Raw genomic sequence first — 18299 nt, 5'->3', positions numbered from 1 at the left:
GAAAAGTCAAAGTAAGGGTAGTGATAATTACAAGGAGTGGGGATGACGGCTAAAAGAGGAAATACATGCAAAGGCCAAGTCACCAAGGGCGCCGAGCCCATTACCACAAAAGGGAATAAAAGGACAAGGCTCGATTTCACTTGTATCGATGCTCATTCCCAAAAACAATTAGAGAGGCCCATCAAGATATCGGAGGTCAAGCTAGATGCTACCAAAGGCTGCCTAGGGTGCTACAAAAGAGCTAAAGATTTGGTTTGCAGGTACTACAAGACCGGACACCACTGCTATAGGAGTACTAGTATTGCTACAGGAACGCAGAGGAGGTGCTACACGATTGGCCTGAGAGGTGAAAACCATCGAGAATTTTCCTCCAAACCCCCATGAACATAAAGAAGTCATCCTAAGAAGGGTAAGTGGCATCCTCCCTCCTCACCTTCCATACAATTGTGGTAGACTTGTAGCAAACCCCTGTGGATGTAAATTCCTCTGAAGAATTTGTTTTCTCATATAAGAAAGGCAAGGCAAGACCAGAGGAAGTCTCTCACTAAGGTAAGGGGTATCATTCTTCTCCTTTTCTAACAAAAACGAAAAGCATCAACCACCCTATCTCTACCTCTACACCCTAGACTACTAAGAGAAAAATCTTGAAAAGTTTCCTTCAGATAATAGCAGTAGAAGCCATGGGAGGAGGTTTCAATCGAAGAGAGCCCACAGACACCAATAGAATTAATCAGCATCCTCTTGTGAGAGACAATTTTTTGAGACACGAGTGGATGGGTTCTTTGAGCAATTGAAGAGGTGTGATGATGAGGTAACACATGAATTTTCCATGGCCCTCAATTCCCAAGGAGAGGACCATGCTACCACTGTTGTTAGGGGACTTTCCATCCATATGAACACAAAGCTCATTAGCAAAGTGACCACCATACCCCTAGAAGTTTGATGGGGCAAAGAGAATACGACAATAGTTGTCATAGCCGAGAAAAACTTCTTCCTCCCTGAAGAGGAACCAGATGAAGACAAAAATGGAGTAAGACGAGAAAGCCTTCCCTACCCTTAGGATGAAGTAGCCTATATGTTAAATTTTGGTATGTTTTATGCTTAAGAGCAATTTACTTCAAATTTCTTATTAGCCCATATCAATTTCCAGATTAGCAATCACATCAGGATGATAGTAAAATGCAAATAGAACATAAACATAAACAGTAGAAGACAAGCCAAGACAAGAGGACACAAGATGTGGCACCAGCTAGGGACAAACCCCAATGTGGGGAAACCCTTGATCAATTCTTCTTATAATCTTCAATAGTTCAGCAGAGAGAGAGAGATAGTACAAATATACAAAACTGATATTTTATGACAGCAACAACAAACCCTAACCAGCAAAGTCAAAGCTGGTCAAACAGGTCAGATTTGACCTCCAATCAGCTCGGTCAATAGCCCAATCAACTCGGCCTCCAACAGCAAGAAGCAGCCCAAAACAGTCCGAAAATCCCAGTCAAACTTTGGTCAACAACAGTCAAGCCTGCGGTCAGCCCTAGCACAGTCAACATTGTTCAACGCAGGGTCAAAGAGGTTGTCCAGAACTGTGCCCTGCCAAGGAGAGGTAGCCTAACCCAATCCGCAATCAAGAAGAGTCAACACTGGTCAAAACGTTGTCCAAATAACCTTCCTGCAGCTTCGGTCAAACTCGGTCAACGCTACCCTAAACAGAAAACAGACTTCCTTCTTCGCACGTGTGAGAGATTCTACTCTAGCTATGCGTACCCAAACAAGAGAGGAGAGAGAAGGATGAGAGGATGAGATGGTGAAATAATGCCATAAGGTCTCCTCCTTTTATATGCAACATTGAGGTTAAGTTGGGGGTGAAAATGATTGTTTTGCTTGTTGGCCGACCTTGACAAATTGTCAAGAATATAAATAAATTCATATCTCCATATATACATGTCGGAATCAGATGATCTTTAGATCAATCCTACACCTCTCGGAGAGAGGAATCCAAGAAAAATATCAGCTGCCATAAATAAGGTGACCCATATGGAGTTTGGCCCTAGTTGCCAATTTTAACACTCCCTCTCAACTAGGGAGAACTCCATCTGCTAATCCATCTGTCAATGGGTACTATGTCTGCCATCAATGCACTGCTACTCTGTTGAACTATGAATAAGAAGAAGTGATCGAGAATGTATCATACCATTCTCTGCTGACCCAAAATCGGTCCTAGATAAAAGAGTGTCTCATACCACTCTTACTGACCCGAAGTCAATTCCAATAAAGAGAGTGTGTCATACCACTCTTCCTGACCCGAAGTCAGTTCCAATTGATCCCAGATCAATATTATCCTAACATAGGGAGTACAGTAGTACACGATGCGTCCATCAGTAGTACTATGGTCCCTATCCTCATTTCCCTACTCATTGGCCAGATGAGAGGTACTTCCCATGAGTCCCAAACTGCATGGGTAGGATGTCTCAGCAGGCGAAGGATGAACCACTCATCCTGCCTACATGTGGCCATGGGGTATCACAGGGGAAGGCTGAACCACTCACCCTGTAGTATGTACACAGCAAACCACTAGGGAAAGGTTGAACCACTCACCCTATGGTTGCTCATCGCTCCAAGAAGTACCCCAAGCCCCCCAGAGCTCAATCTCCATATCATACAGGACCCTCATAAGAGGGTCTCTCCACGACTCCTAGTCGTTCTCGAAAAGTCAAGAATTTGACCTTTCCCAGGGGCTTCGTCAGAATGTCGGCGACCTGCTCATCAATCCCAATGTGATGGAGCCTTATTGCTCCTTGTTGTACCATATCCCGGATAAAGTGGTACCTGATATCGATGTGCTTGGAGCGATCATGAAATACAAGATTCTTTGATAATCGGATCCCACTCTGGTTGTTGCAGAGGATCACGGTGGTATCTAGCACATGTCCAAACAACTCACTGAAGAGCTTCCTCAACTAGATAGCTTAACAGGAGGCCATACCCGCAGCTATGTATTCGGCGTCTGTGGTGCTCAAAGCAACCGACTTCTGCTTCCTGCTCATCCAGGATATCGAAGCAAAACCCAAAGAGAAACAGCACCCAGAAGTGCTCTTGTGATCCACCACATTGCCTGCCCAATCAGCATCAGAATAACCATGCAACCTCACATCTCTGGCAGTGTATCTCAGTCCATGAGTGATTGTGCCCCGAAGATATCTCAGAAGATTCTTAGCACCAATCCAATGTGAATGATGAGGCTCAACCATATATTGGCTCAACGTGTTAACTGCAAAACATATATCCAGACGGGAGTTCACCAAGAACATCAGTGCTCCTATGAGTTGACAATACCCAAAAGCATTTCCCAATTCAGGTCCGACAACACTACTGCATAGCTTCTTAAAGTTAAGCTCCATAAGGGTAGTCACGGGCTTGCAGTCTACCATCCCAAATCTTTCCAATATCTTTACAACATATTTTCCTTGAGATAGGAAATTTCTCCTCGCTTTTGCCTAGGAAGTAGTGCATCAATCCTAGGTCCTTCATCTCAAATTCAGAGGCCAACTCCCTCTTACATTTGTGAATGAGAAGGTCTGCACCAGTCAAAAAGAGTTCATCCACATAAAGCACCAGTATGAGAGGTTTATCATCTTCAACCTTAAAGTAAAGGTTCGGATCAGCTTCACTCCTAGTGAATCCCAGCTTCATCAAATAGTTATCGATCCTCTCATACCAAGCTCGGGGTGCTTGCTTCAACCCATAGAGAGCTTTCTTCAACCTGCATACATGAGATTCCCGATCATGAATCTCAAACCCCTCGGGTTGTTCCACATAGACTTCCTCTTTAATCGAACCATGCAAGAAAGCGGTCTTGACATCCATCTGATGTAGGTTCCATCCTTGCGAAGCGGCAAGGGCTATGATCGAGCGGATGGTGGTGTATCGGGCAACAGGTGCAAATATCTCATCGTAATCTACACCTTCCTTTTGAGAGAAGCCTCGAGCAACAAAGCGAGCCTTGTACTTTTCTGCACTCCCATCAACTCCATGCTTGATTTTGTAAATCCATTTAGAGGTGACAACTGATTTGTCCTGGGGTCTAGGGACCACATCCCAGACATCATTCTTCATAATGGACTCGTATTCTTCATTCATAGCATCCTTCCATACTTGATGCTTCACGGCTTCTTCGAATGATGTAGGCTCGTTTTGAATGATAGTGCTCAAAATGGTCAGGTATCCCTGATACCTGGTCGAATTCTTGCTCACGGAAAGTCCCCCTTGGTGCAATATGTCTCTCGGCATCTTCGAGAGTCTCCCTAAGCCATGAGTCCTCTTCTTGGAGGAGAGCTCTTGAGGAGGAGGATCAATAGGATCCATAGGTTCATCAACATCTGGTATCGTTTCATCTTTTTCATCCTGCTTTCTGGTGTCAGCTTCTTTATCCTTCCTTGGTATAGGAGGGTTTTCAACTTTGCTAAGAGCCATATCTTCGTCAAAGGTGACATCATGACTGATCTCAACTTCCTTTTGATGAGCCACATAAATTCTATAGCCCTTAGAATTTCCGCTATAGCCCACAAAGATTTTGTTCTTTTCATATGCAACCAATTTGCTTCTTTTCTCTTTCGGCACATGAAAGTCTACGAGACTTCCAAAAATTCTAAAATGAGAGACATCGGGTTTCTTACCAGTGAACATTTCTTTGGGAGTCTTAGAGTCCAATGCTTGATGAGGGCATCGATTTTGAACATACACAGCAGTATTAGCAGCTTCGGCCCATAGAAACTTCGGAAGCCTTTGATCATGAAGCATGGCACGAATAGCTTCCATAATAAAACGGTTCTTCCTTTCAGCCACACCATTCTGCTCAGGAGTGTATGGTATAGTGGTCTCCCTCTTAATGCCAGCTTCTGTGCAATAGTCATGGAATTCATTGGATTCATATTCAGTCCCATTAGCAATCCTCAATATCTTGATTCTATTCTCGGATTGATTTTCGATCATGGCTTTGAAGTGACGGAACCAGGTGAACACTTCATCCTTATTTTTCAAAAAGTAGATCCAAGTCTTGAAAGAATAGTCATCTATAAAAGTGAGATAATATATATATCCTCCCAAAGAGTTTACGGGCATCATACCAGATATGTCAGAGTGGACCAACTGCAATATATATGTGGTTTTGCTACTACTCTAGGGGAATGGTCCCCTTTTAAGTTTTCCTTTGGCACATCCCGGACATACACCTTCATGCTCTACTTTGAACTCGGGCATCCCTGTCACCATCTGTCTCACATCGGGTAGGGCCTTATAATGAAGGTGGGAAAACCTCCGGTGCCATACTTCAGATTGTAGAGATGTGTCGCAAGACATGGCCCTTAATGGACTTCCTCCAACTTGATACAAAGTCTCATCCCGGAACCCAAGGGTAAAATCATCTTTAAAATTCTTTTTCCAAACACGTACCTTTCCATTGATGAATGCCACCTTGAAACCTTTGTCTTCCATTGCCAAAATGGACACCAGGTTCTTCTTGAGCTCAGATACGTATAGAACTTCTTGTAAATGAATCGTGTTACCCTGATTCAATTGAAGGGTAACATTCCCTACACCCTTTACAGGATACGTGGCAATGTCTCCAAGAATAATCTCCAAGTTTGTCTCCTTCTCTATCAAATTAGAGAGAGCTTCCTTGTATCCGGTGAAGTGCCTTGAGGCACCACTATCAATAAACCAATTCCCCAAAGTGTCCAGAGGAGAGGTAGTGGAGAGGGCCGATATAAGATAATACTCATTTTGCTTATTGTTAACATTTGATTCTTCATACCTAGAGTTCCTTGCTTTCTTGGAGGGTTGACCATTTCCACGCATTCCTTTTTCCTTTACCATTGAACCTGCCATTCCTTTGTTTGTTGTTGTTGAAGTTGTCCCTGGAGTGATTGTGATCAACATGATGTGATGTGTCCTTTCTATTTGGACACTCCCTCGCATAGTGGCCAAACTTATTGCAAGCAAAGCATCTTCCCTTCCTTCAACCCTTAGATCTGGGCTCACCATTGAAATGTCCTTTAGACCCAGTATTATTTCTCCTTTTGGCATGAGCGGAGAAAGCAGCGCGGTTGCCTCTATTTGAAGGCATTTCTTGCTCCACCATTCTTGTCTTTTCTTGAATGCATCTCGACATCAGTTCTTCAAATCCCAGAATTCGATCATTATTGAGAATAGTGGTTCTATATATATACCACTCGGGTGGGAGCCCTCCAAGGGTAGTGATAGTAAGTTCCCTGTCATGAATGACTTCTCTAATTAATAGAAGATCATTCTTGATCTCAATGATCCTTAAGAAGTAGGATTGAATATCCTCGTCCTTGCCCTTCTTAATATCCTTCAACTTGTTTTTGAGGAACAAAACTTGATTTGCATCACTAACCTTGAACATGCTTACCAATCTGTTGTAGATTTCCTTGGAGGTGTTCAAATCGGAGATGTAGGCCACCAGACGCTTGTCAATGGAATCTCTGATAATCTTCTTCGCTTTGACTTCACCCTTAGTGTACTTGTTCTTTGTAGCAGCCGGTGCATTTGATGGAGGCTCAGGGATTTTACCCTTCACATAGTCCAACACTTCTTGTTCTTCCAATGTCAGATCAAGAGACATCTTCCATCCGTGATAGTCAGACTTTTCACGAAGTTTGTCTTCAGTCGGGAAGTGGGATAAGGAACCCATTGAGCCTTTTGTCCTTTCCAACTATCTTCGATGATTACTCTTTCACTCTTGCTTGGGCTTTGTCTTCACCTCACCTCTGATACCATGTTAAATTTTGGTATGTTCTATGCTTAAGAGCAATTTACTTCAAATTTCTTATTAGCCCAATATCAATTTCCAGATTAGCAATCACATCAACATGATAGTAAAATGTAAATAGAACATAAACATAAACAGTAGAAGACAAGCCAAGACAAGAGGACACAAGATGTGGCACCAGCCAGGGACAAACCCCAATGTGGGGAAACCCTTGATCAATTCTTCTTATAATCTTCAATAGTTCAACACAGAGAGAGAGAGATAGTACAAATATACAAAACTGATATCTTATGACAACAGCAGCAAACCCTAACCAGCAAAGTCAAAGTTGGTCAAACAAGTCAGATTTGACATCCAATAAGCTCGGTCAATAGCCCAGACAACTCAGCCTCCAACAACACGAAGAAGAAGCCCAAAATAGTCTGAAAATCCCAATCAAACTTCGGTCAACAACAGTCAAGCCTGAGGCCAGCCCTAGCAATGTCAACGCTGGTCAATGCAAGGTCAAAGAGAGGTCAAAGACGTCCAGAACTACAGCTTGCCAAGGAGAGGCAGCCTAACCCAATCCGCACTCAAGAAGAGTCAACACTGGTCAAAACGCTATCAAATAACCTTCCTGCAACTTCAATCAACGCTGCCCTAAACAGAAAACAGACTTCCTTCTTTGCAAATGTGAGAGATTCTACTCCAGCTATGCGTACCCAAACAAGAGAGGAGAGAGAAGGATGAGAGGATGAGATGGTGAAATAATGCCATAAGGTCTCCTCCTTTTATATGCAATGTTGAGGTTAAGTTGGGAGTGAAAATGACTGTTTTGCTTGTTGACTAAGTTACCAGGATTCGGATCCGATACGGATACGGATTCGGATACGCCAACTTTTTGAAAAGCCAAGATCCGGATACGACAAGGAAACGGCAAATATAAACAAATATAAAATATTTTATAATTATTAAATTTATATTTATATAAAAACTAAAAATAGAAACACATTTTTTAAATATATAATTTTTAGTACTTATCAAAATAATCAAAATAATTATTACAAGAATAATATCAAAATTAATGTATCATTTATAAATATAATTTAATTATATAAAAATATTTAAATTATATATATATATAATATTTAAAAAAAAAATTATTAATTTAAACAAAATTAATGTATCATTTATAAATATAATTTAATTATATAAAATATTTATATTTTAAATATATATTTTTATATAATATTTTTAAAAAAATTATTAATTTAATAATATTAAAATTAATACATAGTTTATAAATATTTAAACTTTAATTCATAGTTATTATATTTATATTAAATGGTTATGAAACTTAATTTATAAAAGTTACTTTTCTACGCTTTAAAAAAATTTAAAATTTAATTAAAATATCTAAATAAAAGTTTGGTGGCTTACCATATATGCATTAAAGCTTATAATAAGGAAAAAGTAACTAGCGGCAAACTAGAATAATTTATTATTCGCACTTTCGATTTTTTTCATTTTGGTTGACGCTCAATTTTCTAGTTTCACTGACACCTGTTAATAATTCATTTCTTAACCCAATAATGGTTTATTATTCCCTTTTTTTATTTTTTTTTCATTTTAGTTGACATTGAATTATCCACTTTCGCTGACGCCAGTTGAATAATTAATTTATTTACACATTATCGAGTTATCCATTAACTAGTCCGCATATTTTTTCATTCTGATGTTTGCACTGACGTCTGCTTTAGAATTTTGCGCTAACGTCTGACAACTTAACACATCGAACAATGTTGGGGGCGTATCTCCTCGTATCCGGATCTGGATCCGTCTCTGAATCGGGGATCCGCGGATCTAGCCCTTTGGCCTGGCGGATCCGGTAACATAGCTTGTTGACCAACCTTGACAAATTGTCAAGAACATAAATAAATTCATATCTCCCTATATACACGTCGGAATCGGGTGATCTTTAGATCAATCCTACACATCTCGAAGAAAGGAATCCAAGAAAATATCAAATGCCATAAATAAGGTGACCCATATGGAGTTTGGCCCTAGTTGCCAATTTTGACACTATAACATCCTTAAATACATATCCTGTGAAGGGAGGTTGAGTGTTGTATATGCCTATCAATTTAGGTTGCTCTACGAGTGGAGGTTCCAAACAGAATTACCCATTCCTAGCAGGCTTAGTGTTCCACATTTCCTCCTCCAAACTATAAGGAGCCAGCGAGTCAGGGAAGGAAAGCACTAGTACATTGCTCATCATGGCTTCATCAAACTCATTGTGATGGATGCCTTAAGCCATCTCAGAAGCTTTGTGTTGTGGGCTGACTTTGTGGACATGGATAGGGAGGCCTTCACTGGGACATAAGCCTTTACCTCACACCGCAAGAAGAGACACCAAAATCTAGTACTAGAGGTAGGAAAGAAGAAGAAGAGGAAAAAGAAGAGAAAAAGGGAGGAGAAAAGATAGGAAGAAGGAGGAGGAGAACATAAAGCAAAAGAAGAAACCCCTGAGGATCCCTCTAGATCTCAAAAGACAGGAAAACAAGGGAAACAAATAAGCCTCTCACCAGGGAACACAGAACAAGAGGTGGCTACTACCTTGGCCACACTTAGCACACCTGTCAAGTCCAAGAAAAGGCAGCCCAAACAGGGCCCCTTGTACTTTAAGAGGAGAAAGAGCACCAGGATCAAGCAAGGGAAACCTCAACCTCCTTCAACAATCCCAATCAAAATTGATGAGTCAGCCAACCAAGAAGGAGAATTGGGACCTGGTGAAGGGAAAATTGAGGAGGCCACCTCCCCTAAAGCCATGTGTAAAATTTAAATAGCCTTTACCACCCATAGGGAGGCCCACAACTAGGCCAGTCACATCTAAGAAGCTCAAAGCACATGCTACCCTACTACAGGAGAAGGCAGAGGAGCTACAAGAGAAGCCAGAGGAGCTATAGGAGAAAATAGGGGAGCTACAAGAAGAAACAGAGGTGCTACAGAAGAAAGCAGGGTAGCTACAGGAAGAGACATGGCTGCTACAGGAAGGAACATATGTGCTATGGGATCAAGATAAAGTGCTACAAAAAGGTCAGTCACATCACAAGAGGAAGGAGTACGTCCCCAAGGACTCCAAGAGCCTAAACCACAACCTGACCTTGGATCCCTTAATAAATTTGTGGAGGCTGGGAGGAATATACCCAAGAAATTTGTAGTCCCCCTCTTGTGCAAATTGGAAAAAGAGGGGCAGAACTCACAGATGGATGCAAATTGCAAAATCAAAGAAGGTAGAGGATGTGGGTCTTATGGAGGAGAAATTGGAACAAATGGGCAGAGAAATGGCTGACCTAAGGTTAAGAGAGTCAAGCATGAGAGAACAACTGCAATTAGAAAATCAAAGACTAAAAGAGCAGCTACAGGAGAGAGAAGCACAACTTTCCACCATGGCAAGTTTGTCCATGGAAGCCATCCAATGCAGGCAACCATCCAAGTCCTATGCCATCTTCCTCAAGGAGCAGTGGTTGCAATTCCAGATAAAAACATTGGCACAATATGGCTCTCTACCATTCCAAGATTATAGGAAGTTCATTGACTTTTGCCAGAAGGTAAGTACTGAGGATAGAGACAAATTGGTTAAGTTCTATATGCATAATATGATCCTCACAGACATGAACTTTTGGGACCCCAACTCAAGATTGGGAGACATGCAATTGATGGCACTAGCCTCTTGGTTGACCCATGAAGAAACAAGGGTTGAGGAAGTGAAGAGGGTGATGACCAAAGAGGAAAGTGAGCCCTTACACATCAGAGAAGAATTAGTAAGCGCCGAGGCTGTCATCAGTAACCACAACATCATCTCCACTGATCCCTAATTGGCCCCTCGGTACATGGCAACACAAGAACAAGCTATCCTCCATTTCAAGGACACCTTTAGGTTGTTGGGGACTAAGAGCTTACAGGCTTGCCAAAGGAGATGGCATGCTTTGCCTCACAGTTTGCAAATCAGAGAGTATCACTCACCTGAAAGACTAAGGAATGTGGGAGAGAGAATCCCACTCTACAAAAGGATCATTCAAAGGTCAAAGATCAATTGGATAGGGCTTAAACGCAGTCCTCCCTTAGTGTTGGGCCTACAGGAGAGAAGAGATCAGGCAGAAGAATAAAGGGAGTGGGCAGACATAGAAGCAAATGCAAGGTTCTATCCACAAGAAGGCACACCATTTGAGATGTCTTGGGATGTCAAAGCGGCCACCAGGTCCATGAATGAACTCTGCATCATTGATTAAATTGCTCAGAGGGTGAGCAAGACTTTCAGCAAAGGGGGTGATGATGGGTCCCATCAATATGTATATTTTGAGCCCCATTGTGCTATCCTCCGGCCCTTAAATTCTCTTTTCTCACATTAATTTACATTTCTTAGCCATAATGTGCTTAGTAAGAAGATTGAAGGATGCTTGTCATATTTCATGGCCTAATGTGGTTAATATGCAGGCAAAAGAAGCATTTTTTGACATATTTACTTGTAGGGGCACGTTGGAGGCATCTAGAGAGAACATTAGAGAATTGTCCACTACATTAACTCTCCAACTCGACTTAAGTCCCAAGATTCCTCACCAAAAGCTCGAAGTCCATTGGCAGTCGATGAACTCAAGTGCATGTGGAGATCTAAGGGAACTAAATCCACTAATTTTGAGCTATTGGAGGGAAGCAGTCCTCCTCTCAAGGGAGCTGCCCCTCAGTCACTTTTTGTATAAATAAACAGGCCTAAGGACTCATTAGGATTCAAACTCTTGGAGCTAGGAACCGCTATTGAAGGCCAAGTACTTGAGACTGTTATCTCCATTTTGAGATCATGCATTTGTACTCTATTTTCTGTTAATGAAAGGTCTTTTGTCAGTCTACATCTGAGTTAGCTTAAGAGGGTTGAAACCCTTGGGTTAGGACCCAACCTAGAGGCAGGGACTTCGGATAAGGTGACAGTGGGTCCCTGCCCTATGTATGTCCATCTAGGAAGGTTGTTTGGACCTTAGCAACATTGCCATTCTGATCAATAATAGGTCCTTAATGTTTTCATTGCAAGGTATAAGCACACACATCTTGCTAAATGGCCCGCAACTACAAAAATAATCGCATCCTTCTAGGTCATCAACAATTCCAAAACAAAATTCATAGAGATACCCTCCCATGGTCTCCTGGACAGCCGCAAGTCATTCTTATCATTGTTCCCAACTAGGTGTAAATTTAGAAACCCATTTGTACATTCTTGCTCAACAAACATTCTTATCATTCTAAGTTGCAGGGAGTTGGATAGTCACAACTCATTCTTATCATTGTTCCCGATCCTTATTAACTCAATCCAACGAACATTGGCTTCCTCACTTTGTCTATCCAATTTTTCGAATATCTCCTTTTTTAAACATTTCCGACCTTAATGACTTGGTAGTTAACACCATTGACTTCACCTTGATAGCAATTAACCTCAACACTTAGATAATTGTTGTTTACCACATCGAGAGATCTTTTACTTGCTAAATCAACTATTAAATTATATTGTTACATCCACTAGTTTGAAAATAAATAATTTTGGATTATAATGAGTTGGTACTTAACAATACTAACTTCATCTTGCTAATTGTTAACTTCAACACTCAAATCTTTGTTGTTTATCATTTGATAGATTGTTTGCTTGCTAAATCTACTATTAAATTAAATTTGTTCCATGCACTAGTCCAAAAACAACCTTTTTTTGTAGATTATAGCCTACCTAAAAATTTAAAATAAAAGAAGAAAGAAAGATCCCAAGATCTACACAAATACCAAAAAATATCATTTTTTATGCCATGTAAAATTAATTTTATGGTTCTACAGATCTAGAGCTTGTATCTTCTATTTATTTTCGTATGACCAGAGGCACATGATAACGGGTTTCAAAATGCTCCAAGTCCATCTAGTTCACTTTGCCTATGACAGGATTACCCATGTCATGTATGTTGAATATAGGTCCAAGAGGGGTCGGCCTAACTCCTTGGGGATGCCTTGTGATCAGTCACAACTATGGCTTGACCCTACAACTTGTGGTCAGTCAGAAACTGTGGCTTGACCCTTAAAAATGTGGCATGTCATTGCGTAATGTTCCCTATTAATTAATGGCCCAAGGGAGGACGAAGTAGCTTATCCAACCCCGTAGGCTATAGTCAATAATAAAGGGGAACCCATTATCCAATGTCTATGGGGAAACATGGGGTAAATTGGGGTAATTGGGGCAAAACTTGTGAAAGAAGCCAGAATTGGGGCTAAGTTGAGGGAAAATTGTAACCCCTCACATTAAAATAAGGAGTAGGGGCAACATGGGGTAAATTGGGGTAACTGGGGCAAAACTTGTGAAGGAAGCCAGAATTGGGGCTAAGTGGAAGGAAACTTGTAACCCCTCACATTAAAATAAGGAAAAGAGGCCCCAAAAGGAATCTATAAATAAGAGAGAGGGAAATCATTTTCTCGTCATTATGAATTGGATATTTATGTTTTGTGAGTGAGGGTTTGAAGACCCCATTTTATTTTGATCAGCTTCAGTGGTGATGATCCCACCCTAGCCAATCCCTTCTTTTCTCTCATCTATTTGGCACAATTGTTCTGAGGCATTTTCATCTGGTTTTGGTATTCAAGGAGAGAAATTAGTTGGGTTGTTGGCTCGAAAGGTATTATGTGGTTTTTATGCCTATTACCTAGGGCAGTGAAGCAGTCTGAGGTATTTGTGGGAGCAGCAAATTATTACCAACCCTCCAATTGAAGTAGCAGCCCAATTTCTAGCACTTATCTATGGAAGCGCAAAACCTATGAGAGCAAGTGTGACAGCGAACCCCCTTTTAGGTTAATAGGGTTTTTCAAGATCCAAATTAGGGTTGTAACTGTTGACACCTAATCCTCAACGGATGGGTGAACTGGAACGTGAACAGTCATCAAGAAGATGAACTGTTCCGTCTCCTTTTTGTATATAAACAATAGTTCTCTAATGAAATGATATATCAGTTTTTCTTCCGCTCATTCTGGAGTTACCCTGGCCTGACATGGTATCAGAGCGCAGGTCCCAGATTCCTTGTAACTCCTCTGGCCATAACGCCTCTGCCTGAACGTTTGCCTGGCGCCTCTGCCTGAACGTTTGCCTGGCGCCTCTGCTGATGATGCACTGCACTGCGCTGCCTCTGACATGCCCAGAGATGCGTTGGTGCCTCATTTCGCCCTCACCCAACGCTCATGATTGTTGAACGTTGCCTGATTGTGAACGTTGTTGAACGCTGCACGCTGCCTGATCATGAACGTTGTTGAACACTGCCTGACATTGACCCAGAAACCGTATATTCAGCAAACGCATGGTGGTATGATTCATCGTGTTTTTTTTCTGGTCAGTAGAGATGGAAACAATTTGTTTTAGTCTGCTCAGTTGAGAATGGTATCAGACCCTTTCATCTGTGGAAAACAATTTATTTTGACAGGGTTTATCGATCAAATCGTGCCATAACTGTGCTACTGAATGTCGAGATTGTTGTGCCTCTAATGAATATTGAGAGCCACATGTATAAAATATATTGAGACCGATGATAATCAGAGTTTAGCCTCTAGGGTTTCGGGCTTCTTGTGTTGCGGCCAAGGATTTTTGGTTGGTTTTCCCCGTCGACATGCCTCTCACGGTGGACGTTGTAATAGCGAGCACTATAGTGCCCGATGCCATACCAATTTCGCAGAGCCAAAACCGAAATACTAAGTAGACTTGGAAGCCTGCTTAAACGCTCGTTGTCGGAATCTATTTCTCCAGTCTTGTATCGGGCATACACTCACTCCACGAGCCCCTTGCCGGATTCGAGGCCGTCCTGCTGGTTCTCTACACCAGTGAAGTCAAAACGTTTAAAGTATTTATATATTGCGCTGCTTTCAAAATAGTGATATATTAAATGATATAGTCATATACTGCGCTGCTTTCAAAACAGTATTGCATATACCTAGAATTGTATTAAGCAGAATTCCACCTTTAATGGTCCGTGATATCAAATACTTGTATGCTGTCAGTGCTCTCTCTTATGAGTTTTATCTGTGGCTTGGATCCGCGTTGTTATGAGGTGGACAGCAGCATTAGATGCTGAAAACGCTCCGTGAAAGCTTTCTTTGAAAGAGAATGTTTCTAAATTTCTTACCATCTGCATCAAAATCTCACCAAGGTCTGCCTGCTTTTCCATCAAGCAGTAGTAATAGACTTTTGCACAGCGCTTGCTGATCTCTTCACTGGCAATCTCAGGGCAGTACTCATCATCCAACCATTTTTTCAAATTGATTCTCAACCACTCAGATTCCTGAAGTGCAGAAGACGGTAACATCCATATTGAAGTGATATATTGATATGTATTGAAGTGATAAATTGATATGTATTGAAGTAATATATTGAAGTGATCTCTTGAGCGTTTTTTTTTCAAAAACATAGTAGTATTGCAGTAATATAAGAAATGTTGATGCTTCTATCAAACGTTAGAAGAAAATAAAGTGCATAAGGCTGTGGGATAAGGATTTTTTTTCAGCAGAAGAATTTTTACAGAATGCATTCAATCATTTCTATGGTAGGAATAGTTCTCACTGGCAAGGAGAACTATTCTGAATGGTCTCGGATGGTAAAACACACCCTCATCTACAATGAGTTGTGGAAAGGAGTGTGTGTCGGAGAAGAAGACAAAGACCCTGTGCAGCCTACATCAGATAAAGAACTTGTCATTTGGGAAAACAAGAACAGCAAAGCTTATGCATTGATCGCAGCATCTGTAAATGAAGAAGTAAGTCGTCATATTTCATCTTATTCCACTGCCTTTGAAGCTTTACAAAAGCTGAAAGAACTCTATGATACACATTCTGCACTTGAAGTTGTTCAGCTCATGATTAAACTCTTCACTCTTGAACTGAAAAATAATGATCCTCTTGCTCTTGCATCTGAAATAAAGTCTATAATGCATGATATTAAATCCACTAAGGTTGAGCTGGATATCTCTCTTATTGACTTTCTCAAAGCACTCTATCCTACCTACTCCAATTATCTTGAGTCATTACAAGCAAATGGAAACCTTAAAGATATAACCTTTGACTCTCTTGTGAAAAAGTTTGCTGAAAGAGAGAAAGCCTTTGGAAAGAAAACAGTCCCTGAATCTTCTGAAGACACTGTTTGCCTTGCTCATAAAAAAAAGCATCCTGCTCAAGATTCTACAAGAGGAAGAGGTGGACGAAGAGGAAGAGGAAGATACTTCAGAGGCAGGGGGGGCAGACATTCTCAAGCAGAAAATGCAGATCTGCATTGCATTCGCTGCAAACGAAATGGATCACATGATGCTTCTACATGCAAGCTACCATGGGACAAAATTGAGCAGAGAAGAAATCAGCAGAAAGGTAAAACTGATGACACAGACAAAGGTAAAGCACCTGAATCCGCTCACTATATTGAGGCACAATGTAACATTGGAGTAAATGAAGATTTGTTTAATGCTTCACTTGCTTCTTCGAAAAATGACTGGTTGCTTGATTCAGGAGCAACCTGTCATATGACTCATAGGAAAGATTTTTTTGAAGATTTCACTGACAATGTTGATGGAGCAGTATACTTTGCAGATCAGTCAAAAATCAAGCCATCAGGGCTTGGCACAATCAGGCTTAAACTGCCTGGTCTTCCAGACTTTCTTCTGGACCATGTTCTATATCTCCCACAGCTCAAGAGAAACTTGTTGTCCTTGGTCCACATCCGCCAGCAAGGTCACTCCATTCATATGTTTGATGGCAAGCTTGAGGTAAGAAAGGCATCTGACCACTCACTTGTCATGAGGGGTATAGAAGAAGAAAGACTTCTTAGCCTGCAAGGAACTTCTGCTCATGTACAGCATTTCTCATATATTTCTCATCATGAAGAAGGTACACTTCCATCAAGTTTATTATGGCATGCTAGATTTGGACATTTAAACTATGACAGTCTCCGCTTATTAAAGAAAAATGGTGTTGCTAGTTTGCCTACAATTCCTAGAAAACATAAGCAATGTGATGCTTGCATTCTAGGAAAGCATAGCAAACAGTCTTTTCATGATTCACATTCAAGAGCACATAGGAAGCTTGAACTCATTCATTCAGATTTATGTGGTCCAATGCCTGTTCCTTCTGCAAATGGAAATAAATATATCATGACATTTATTGATGATTACACCAGAATGTGTTGGGTTTATTTATTGAAGAACAAATCTGATGCTTTTCAAACATTCAAGAATTTTCATAAATGGATTGAAAATGATGCACAATCTCATATTGGGTCTATTCGCACTGATAATGGAAAAGAATATACATCAAATGAATTTGAACACTATCTTCGCCAACATGGGATTAAACATCAACAACTGTGCCTTATAATCCTCAACAGAATGGTGTAGCTGAAAGAATGAACAGAACAATCATGAATATGGTACGATCCATATTTTTCTTCAAAAATGTAAAGATAATGTTTTGGGTTGATGCTGTTCTATGTGCTGCATATATAAAGAATAGATGTCCATCTAGTGCTATAAGAAACAAGACTCCTTATGAATTGTGGTATGGACATGTTCCTTCGGTAAAACATCTCAGGATTTTTGGTTCCACCTGTTATGCTTTAATACCAAAGGTACATAGAAACAAACTTGGTGCTAAAAGTCGTAAGTATATCTTCCTGGGGTACTCAAACACCTCTAAAGCATACCGTCTCTATGATGAAGTAAATAAAAAGTTTGTTGTATCTAGAGATGTCATTTTTCTTGAATCATCCAAATCTGACAGTGTTGTTGAGCGGCAACTTGATCGCTTGGATAGATTCACAAAAACGAAATCATTTCAAGAGTTTGAGAATCAAATTCCACATCTTGAAGGGGGGATTCCTATACTAGATCAACATATGGAATCTTCTTCTGAAGAACAATCTCCCTTGCATGAAACTCCAACACCGGATGATCCTTTAAGTGATGTAATTGATAGAATTGGGAGACTCAATCTTGATTCAGTCCCAACTCAATCAACAGAGCACCCTGGACCATCTCAGAAAGGTCCCCCAAAGTGGCTGACAAAGACACTTGAAAGTGTTCATCCTGATGAAATTGGAAAAACAGGAACCAGAAATACAAACCGACAAGATGGAAGTGATGTAGATAACTCTAATTCACCTGTTGATATGGATGTTACTTATGATTGTGAATTGAACTTGTCTACAGATTTTGAACCAACTTCCTTCAAAGAAGCTTCTTCTCATGATGAATGGAAAGAAGCGATGCAGAAGGAGTATGATGCACTCATAAAGAATGGCACTTGGAAGCTGGTTGATCCTCCATTTGGAACCAAACCAATTGGCTGCAAGTGGGTCTACAAGAACAAGTACAAAGCTGATGGCTCACTTGACAAGCACAAAGCTAGGCTTGTGGCAAAAGGTTTTGCACAGAAGGAAGGGGTCGATTATGAGGAAACTTTTGCCCCCACAGCAAAATGGGCC

The 18299-nt window shown here is 40.8% G+C and overlaps 1 protein-coding gene across 2 annotated transcripts in view; it reads right to left on the bottom strand.

The window, feature by feature from the left end:
- The window catches only part of TTN8 (Structural maintenance of chromosomes (SMC) family protein), a 315922-nt gene that overhangs the window by 246123 nt on the left and 51500 nt on the right, over positions 1-18299 (bottom strand). The window lies entirely within an intron of this gene.

This window comes from Pinus tabuliformis, chromosome 5_2 (genome assembly GCF_031772625.1).
Source record: "Pinus tabuliformis cultivar Carrire ecotype Pingquan chromosome 5_2, CPIR1, whole genome shotgun sequence".
NCBI classification, from domain to species: domain Eukaryota; kingdom Viridiplantae; phylum Streptophyta; class Pinopsida; order Pinales; family Pinaceae; genus Pinus; species Pinus tabuliformis.
Note: the sequence above shows the minus strand (reverse complement) of the source record. Positions and strands in the feature narration are given on the sequence as shown.